At 44.9% G+C, this 7,339-nt stretch overlaps 1 protein-coding gene across 2 annotated transcripts in view; it reads right to left on the bottom strand.

Moving 5' to 3' along the window:
* The window catches only part of dnah7 (dynein, axonemal, heavy chain 7), a 221,003-nt gene that overhangs the window by 2,132 nt on the left and 211,532 nt on the right, over positions 1 to 7,339 (bottom strand). The window lies entirely within an intron of this gene.

Here is a 7,339-nt window from a genome sequence, read left to right as displayed (position 1 = left end):
GGCTTATGTAAGTATAACGCTATGCATCGAGGGAAGATGGAGACATTGTCCTGACATGAAATGGAAACCCAGTAGATACTGAATAATTTGGAACAAACATCATCAGGATCTTAACACTTAGGCCAGGATTCAAACACACTGCACTGTACCACAAAAAGCTGAAATAAATCATTCTCTCTACTATTATTCTAACATTTCACATTCTTAAAACAAAGTGGTGATCCAAACGGACCTAAGACAGGGAAGTGTTACTAGGATTAAACGTCAGGAATTGTGAAAAACTGAGTTTAAATGTATTTGGGTCAGGTGTATGTAAACTTCCGACTTTAACTGTATTTCACCCTATGACAATGTCAGTATTCAACAAATTATTGTTCATGTATACCCTTTAATCATAAATCATTAGAAAGCTTAGATTCACAGCTATCCATCAGACACATGTTCAGATCGAATTAAGTTGGTGCCGAAAGACATGGCAGCTCTGCTTCTAGTTCCTAAGCAACCTTGCAGTATTTTTTATTATTTTGTGTTATTTCTTACACTATTAGCCCAGAACGTTTTTTGTGTTATTACAAATAGCCGGGAAATAACTTTTAATTTTATTTTACGCCCTTTTCTCCCCATTTTCATGGTATCCAATTGCTAGTAATTACTATCTTGTCTCATCGCTACAACTCCCGTACGGGCTCGGGAGAGACGAAGGTCGAAAGCCATGCGTCATCCGAAACACAACCCAACCAAGCCGTACTGCTTCTTTAACAAAGTGCGCATCCAACCCGGAAGCCAGCTGCACCAATGTGTCGGAGGAAATACCGTGCACCTGGCAACCTGGTTAGCGTGCACTGCCCCCGGCCCACCACAGGAGTCGCTGGTGTGCGATGAGACAAGGATATCCCTACCTGCCAAACCCTCCCTAACCCGGACGACGCTAGGCCAATTGTGCGTCGCCCCACGGACCTCCCGGTCGCGACCGGCTGCGACAGAGCCTGGGCGCAAATCCAGAGTCTCTGGTGGCACAGCTAGCACTGCATTGCAGTGCCCTAGACCACTGCACCACCCGGGAGGCCAAAATAACTTTTGGGTATCAGAGCGGCAGTAACTGACTAGCATTCTGACCAGGAGTATGACTTTCCAGAATTGGATCCTTTGTTCGTACCTCCCAAGGCAATTGAACTTATCCCAGAGGCTACTCTAAGATGGCGCCGGCTGAGAAGAGGTATTTGGAGTGGACTTTAAGTTTGACTCAGGAGGCGTGCACACCATCTACAGCTTCCGAGTATATTACTCGCTAAAGTTCAGTCCCTGGACAGTAAAGTAGATGAGCTCAGGGAGAGGATCTCCTTCCATAGAGACATCAGGGACTGTAGCATACTCTGTTCACAGAATCATGGCTCTCTCCGGATATACTGTCCCTGTCATACAGCCAGCTGGGTACCCATTAGTACATAGCGCAGACAAGAATAAAGAACTCTCCGGGAAGAAGAAAGGCGTGGTATATGTTTCATGATTAACTACTCATGATGTGATTGTAATAACATACAGGAACTCAAGTCCTTTTGTTCACCCAACCTAGAAGACCTCACAATCAAATGCCGACCATATTACCTCCCAAGGGAATTATCTTCGGATATAGTCACAGCCGTGTATATTCACAGCCGATACCACAATGGACCTCAAGGAACTACACTGGACTTTGTGCAAACTGGAAACCACATATCCTGAGGCAGCATTTGTTATATCTGGGGACATTAACAAAGCAAATAGGAGGACAAAGCTACCCAAATTCTATAACCACATTTCCTGTAGTACTCGTGCTTCAAAAACTCTCGTACACTGTTCCTCTCCCTTCTGGGATGGCTACAGGGCCCACCCCCGCCCTCCCTTCAGCAATAAAATCACGACTCCATTCTTCTCCTCACTTCCTATAGGCAAAAACTCAAACAGGAAGTACCTGTGCTAAGGTCTATTCAACATTTGTCCGACCAATCGTACTCCAGGCTTCAAGATTGTTTTGATCAAGCGGACTGGGATATGTTCAGGGTTGTCTCTGAGAATAACATTTACGTATACACTGACACAGTGACTGAGTTCATCAGGAAGTGAGTAGGGGACGTTGTTCCCACTGTGACAAAAAACGTGGATAGATGGCAGCATTTGCAAAAAACTGAAAGTGCAAACCACCGCATTTACCATGGCAGGGTGACTGGGAATATGGTTGAATACAATCAGTGCAGTTATACCCTCCAGAAGGCAATTAAACAGGCAAAACGCAAGTACAGAGACAAAAATTTGTGCAATTCAATGGCTCAGACATGAGACATATGTGGCAGGGACTCCAGACAATCATGGATTACAAAGGGAAAGACAGCCACGTTGCGGAAAAAGAAGTCTTGCTCCTGGACAAGCTAAACACCTTCTTTGCCCGCTTTGACAATAACTCCGTGCCACTGACACAGGCTACTCACGAGTACGGTAGGCTCTGGTTCTTCATGCGATTGTGTAAGGCATTTAATAAGCATGTTAACCCTCGCAGGGCTGCTGGCCCAGACGGCATCCCTAGCCATGTCCTCAGAGCATGCGCAGACCAACTGGCTATCCCAGTCTGCTGTCCCCACTTGCTTCAAGAAGTCCACCATTGTTCCTGTACCCAAGAAAGCAAAGGTAACTGAACTAAATTGCCCTGTAGCACTCACCTCTGTCACCATGAAGTGCTTTGAGAGGATAGTTAAGGATCATATCACCTGCACCTTACCTGACCACCCTAGACCCACTTCAATTTGCATACCACCTCAATAGATCCAAAGACGAAGCAATTGCCATAGCACTGCACACTGTCCTACCCCACCTGGACAAGAGGAATACCTATGTAAGAATGCTGTTCATTTACTACAGATCAGCCTTTAAGACCATAGTACCCTCCAAGCTGATTATTAATCACGGGGCCCTGGGTCTGAACCCCGCCCTGTACAACTGAGTCCTGGACTTCCTGACTGGCCGCCCGCAGATGGTGACGGTAGGAAACAACATCTCCACTACGCTGATCCTCAACACAGGGGCCCCACAATAACCTCTCCCTCAATGTCAACAAAATGAAGGAGCTGATGGAACACTGGTCACTTGAACAATGTTTACACACTGTTTTACTAATTTCATTTGTATATACTGTTTTCTAGTCAATGCCATCCTATTCAACTATTGCTGTATATATACAGATACACTAAATATTCTATTCACATCCTGTCCATAATGTCTATACATCCCATCACATATATATATTCCGGACATTGCTTGTCCTAAAATGTATATATTTCTAATTTCCATTATTTTACTTTTAGATCTGTGTGTATTGCTGTGAATTTTTAGGTATTACTGCAATGCTGGAGCTAGGAACACAAGCATTTCATTACATCCACAATAACATCTGCTAAATATGTGTATGCGACCAATAAAATTTGATTTCATTCTACACATTTTCAGTTCAACAGAACTTTCAACGACCTCTTGGGTGCATATCAGAATTACCTGTATACATTACGTTAAAAAGGAAACCTAGATATATTTGAAACGTTGACAAGTGTTTCTGAAAGTTCATGAAATTACCTTTCAAATTATATATAATATGTAATTTATATAAGGTTTTCATCAAGGATCTTGCTGTACATTATTCTGTTCATCTATCCCTCGATCCTGACTAGTATCCCAGTCCCTGCCGCAGAAAAACATCCCCACAGCATGATGCTGCCACCACCATGCTTCACTGTAGGGATGGTGCAAAGATTCCTCCAGATGTGACACTTGGCATTCAGGCCAAAGAATTCAATCTTGGATTCATCAGACCAGAGAATCTTGTTTCTCATGGTCTGAGAGTCCTTTAGGTGCCATTTGGCAAACTCCAAGCGGGCTGTCATGGACCTTTTACTGAAGAGAGGCTTCCGTCTGGCCACTCTACCGTAAAGGTCTGATTGTTGTAGTGCTGCAGAGATAGTTGTCCTTCTGGAAGGTTCTCCCATCTCCACAGAAGAACTCTGGAGCTCTTTCAGAGTGATCATCGGGTTCTTGGTCACCTCCCTGACCAAGATCCTTCTCCCCCGATTGGAGAATGCCTTCAACTGAAATGTGCCTTCTGCCTTTAACCCAACCCCTCTGAATCAGAGAGGTGCGTGGGGCTGCCTTAATCGACATCCACGTCTTCGGCGCCTGGGGACAGTGGGTTAACTGACTTGCTCAGGGGCAGAATGACAGATTTTTACCTTGTTAGCTCAGGAATTCGATCCAGCAACCTTTCGGTTACTGGCCCAAAGCTCTAACCACTTGCTCAATTTGGCCAAGCGCCCAACAGGAAGAGACTTGGGGGTTCCAAACTTTTTCCATTTAAGAATGATGGAGGTAACTGTGTTCTTGGGGACCTTCAATGCTGTAGATATCTTTTAGTACCCTTCCCCAGATCTGTGCCTTGACACAATCCTTTCTGAGCTCTATGGACAATTCTTTTGACCTCATGGCTTGGTTTTTGCTCTGACATGCACTGTCAACTGTGGGACCTTATATAGACCAATGACCAATCAATTGATTTTACTACAAGTGGACTCCAATCAAGTTGTTCAAAACATCTCAAGGATGATCAATGGAAACAGGATGCACCTGAGCTCATAGCAAAGGGTCTGAATACTTATGTAAATAAGGTATTTCTGTTTTTTATTTTTATACACTCACTTTGTCATTATAGGGTATTGTGTGTAGATTGCTGAGCATTTAAAAAAAACTTAATCTACTTTAGAATAAGGCTGTAACATAACAAAATGTGGAAAAAGTCAAGTGGTCTGAATACTTTCGGAATGCACTGTATATAAAGGTGTTAAATTATTCACAGAATTGTAGGTTAAGCATATTAGTAATAAGGGCTTTGTGTCATCAGATGTTATGTCACCCTTCATATATCACAGCTTTTGGGGAATTGGCAGTGGTTTATGCACCCTACATACGGAGCTATTAAAGGTAATAAACAGTCCAAATCACGTTTTTCATGAAATATGATGATATTTGAATGAAACCAGATCAAAGTATGAAAAATGACTGTTGCTTCTACATTGCTACATTGCTAAAGTTTTATCATAAAGTTGCTGGTTCCCACTCCCATGTCAAACACTTGGATTCAGGAGTTGGGATTAATAAGGGAATAGGGTGACATCACCATACATTATAATACACCAATGGTAGCATTATATTTGCTTATTTGCTTATTTGCTAATGTCAGAGAAGGCATGATTGCAAAAGGGCATAGTTTATATAGCTAGATAGCTACTCTACGGGTGACAAAATGTTACCGTGTCAGCAAATATAATTAAACGTTTACAATATTAATCTATGTTTCCCCTTCAATCTGTGTCTGGTGTTACTGGTTAGCAAGGTCTTCAGCCAGGTCTTTAGCCAGCATGGAACAAAAAGGGGGAAAGGGTCATTTTAAATAATTTCACCATTCAAATAATATAAAACGTAGCCACTGAGTAGTGCTAGTTAGACACTTGTAATGCCTAAGGTTATCGATCATCCCATCTGGCAGTGCCTGTCTTTACAGCATCAAGACAGCTATGTATGCCAGCTAGGCTAGTTGAAAATATTTTGCTGCGTTCCCTGTCCTTGTCTACAACAACTCCATTCAGATTAAACAACAGCCTACCACTTTTGTTAGTCAACAATAACAACAAATGGCATGCATGAAACATGTGCAGGCAAAACGGTATGTCTTTTATGTGGCACACATTATAAAAACTACATTCAAAGTGTGTTGTTTTATTAAATTAAGAAATTCTAACATCATGGTATATCCCTGTGTCACGCCCTGACCTTAGAGAGACTTTTTATTCTCTATTTTGGTTAGGTCAGGGTGCCAGCTCCATGCACTTGCCGTGCTAAGGTTGTCATCTCTCCAGGAGATGTTGTGCCAGCTCTATGTTCCAGACCTCCAGTGCGCTTCCACAGCCCAGTACGTCCTGTGCCGGCTCCACGCACCAGGCCTCCTGTGCGTCTCCCCAGCTCGGTTCGTCCTGTGCCAGCTTCACGCTCCAGGCCTCCTGTGCGTCTCCCCAGCCCGGTACGCCCTGTGCCAGCTCCACGTTCCAGATCTCCAGTGCGCCTCCACAGCCCAGTACGTCCTGTGCCGGCTCCATGCACACAGCCTCCAGTGAGTCTCCCCAGCCGGGTACGCCCTGTGCCAGCTCCAGGCCTCCAGGGGGTCTCCCCAGCCCGGTAAGTCCTGTGCCAGCTCCACGCACCAGGCCTCCAGCGACAGTCTGCAGTCCAGAGCCTCCAGCGACAGTCGGCGTCCAGAGCCTCCAGCGACAGTCGGCGTCCAGAGCCTCCAGCGACAGTCGGCGATCCAGAGCCTCCAGCGACGGTTCCCAGTCCGGAACCTCCAGCGATGATCCATGGCCCGGAGCCGCCAGCGATGATCCATGGCCCAGAGCCTCCATCGACGATCCATGGGTTCCCAGTCCAGAGCCTTCTGCGATGGTTCCCAATCCGGACTCCCCGGCGACGATCTATGGTCCGGAGTCCCTGGCGACGATCCACGGTCCGGTTCCACATAAGCGGAGGGATCCGTGAGCATAGCGGGGTCTACATCCCGAACCGGAGCGCCGCCGAGGCTAGATGCCCATCCGGACCCTCCCCCATAGAGTCAGGTTTTGCACCTTTGGGGGGGGGGGGGGGGGGGGGGGGGGGGTACTGTCACGCCCTGACCTTTGAGAGGCTTTTTATTCTCTATTTTGGTTAGGTCAGGGTGTGACTAGGGTGGGTACTCTAGTTTTTTAAATTTCTATGTTGGCCTGGTATGGTTCCCAATCAGAGGCAACTGTCTATCGTTGTCCCTGATTGGGGATCATATTTAGGCAGCCTTTTCCCACTGGGTTTTTGTGGGATCTTGTCTATGTATAGTTGCCCGCGAGCAATACATTAGCTTCATGTTTCGTTTTGCACTTTATTGTTTTCTGTGAGTTTCATTTAAATAAACATGTGGAACTCTACGCACGCTGCGCCTTGGTCCGACAATCTTTACATCAACGATTGTGACACCCTGTGTGTAGCAATGTCACATAGATCATTCATTTAATTGAGAGAAAGCCTTTTCATTGTTAAAATAGGCCTATGATTTCTTCTCCTAAAAAATTAGGAGATTAATTAATTCTTCGTCCAAGAATTAGAATATTAACGTCCTTTCGAATATTTGAAAAACCGTGCCCATCCCTAATGCATTTACATTAGTATAAAAGGATACGTAAAATCTGATTTTTGATTTGTCATTATGGTTCATCATGGTAATATCTTTGATGACCCTAAAACA

Source organism: Oncorhynchus kisutch, linkage group LG2 (assembly GCF_002021735.2).
Source record: "Oncorhynchus kisutch isolate 150728-3 linkage group LG2, Okis_V2, whole genome shotgun sequence".
Taxonomy (NCBI): Eukaryota; Metazoa; Chordata; class Actinopteri; order Salmoniformes; family Salmonidae; genus Oncorhynchus; species Oncorhynchus kisutch.
Note: the sequence above shows the minus strand (reverse complement) of the source record. Positions and strands in the feature narration are given on the sequence as shown.